The sequence below is a fragment of the Octopus bimaculoides genome, chromosome 7, assembly GCF_001194135.2.
Source record: "Octopus bimaculoides isolate UCB-OBI-ISO-001 chromosome 7, ASM119413v2, whole genome shotgun sequence".
NCBI classification, from domain to species: Eukaryota; Metazoa; Mollusca; class Cephalopoda; order Octopoda; family Octopodidae; genus Octopus; species Octopus bimaculoides.
The window spans coordinates 46412946-46414547 of NC_068987.1; positions in this window are offsets into that span (position 1 = coordinate 46412946).

Sequence of the window (1602 nt, forward strand, 5' to 3'; positions counted from 1 at the left end):
ATATATATATATATATATAAATTCCAAAAGACGGTACCAGCGGCGAGACGCCACTAGGAATACCTAACGAACTTACAGCACAATGACGAAAACAAACACGACAAAATAAAATAACTATACATATACAACGAAAAAATACCATACCACCGCAAGACGCAGAGGGAAATGAAAATGTCCTGTAGGAATGGAAGCGCGATAGAGACAGAGAGAATGTTAGAACGAAAATGAAGAAAACAAGCAGTGTAAAAAAAGTGTAGGAACAGTGAGAAACATGGCTGACCGAATCAACGGTCATGCGAAAAAGGAAACGAATGAGAGATATGTGAATGGTCGCGGGTCACGTAGTTGTGGGAGGAGAGAGAAAGAGTGGTGGAGAGTAGGGCAGAAGCAACAAGCGGAAGTGCTAGAGAAGGAAAGAGTGAGAAAGAGAGAGGGAGGAGGATGGTAAAAGAAAGAGAAAGAAAGAGAAAGTGACAGAAATATATGTTGCATAAAAAATATTCAACTGAATATTCTATAGACTGAATAAAAAATAAGAAATCGTGATGTTACATAAATAATATTCTAAAATGTTAACAAAAACACAACAAACGGAAAATTTGTAGCTAATTCCTCATCAGTCAACGTGCAAAAGATCATAATAATTTCGCAACTTTAACGATGATATTGTTCACTTTTGGTGGCGCCAGCGGTGAAAAGCCACTGGGAATAGCTAACGAACGCACGGGATAATGACGAAAACAAATACGACAAAAAAAAATAATAAATATAAATACTAGCAGAAAACCTACGAGTGTTCAAGTCGCACAAAATCCTGAAGGAGAAGCTGCGGGTCATGTGGAAGGCAAACGTTAAAGCGTGGGTCACCAGGAAATTCTTCACCGAGTGGGTCAAACTTCTGGAGAGAACTCTTCCTCTCAAGACCCTCCTCATCCTCGACAATGTTCCTGCTCACCTTCCTAACTTCGAAAATGATATCCTAGCCCTAGATGAATCTAAATTCATAAAATTTTTATACCTTTCTCGCAACACGATCCCTATCTTGCAGCCCATGGACCAACAGGTGATTTCTAATTTTGAGAAATTGCACACCAAGTACCTGTTTCGTCAATGCTTTGAAATCACACTGGGAATAGTTAGCTAACGTATTGGACAATGATGAAAACAAACAAGACAAAATAAAATAATTATATATATATACAACGAAAAAATGCTGTACGACCGTAAGACTGTATGAATAATGAATGAATAAATGAATGAATGAATGAATGAGAAATAGAGAATGAAGAGGCAAAACACTTGTTTCACTTCAGAGCATGTAATTTATAATTTAAGCATAGTGCAGCGTAGTTATAATAAATATAGGATTATAATGTAATGCGTAAAGTCTCACAGCTGTTTCTAGAATAACTGAGCATATATTAGTGAATAAAGATTTACATGTAAGCTAACTATGCTGACATCGGAGATAGAATTAAGGAATATCATTAATGAAGGATATTTGTAGTTAAAGTTAGGGGACATAAACAAAGCAACACCGGTTATCAAGCGGTGGGGAGGGGGAGCAGATACAGACATAAAGACACCCCCTATATATATATA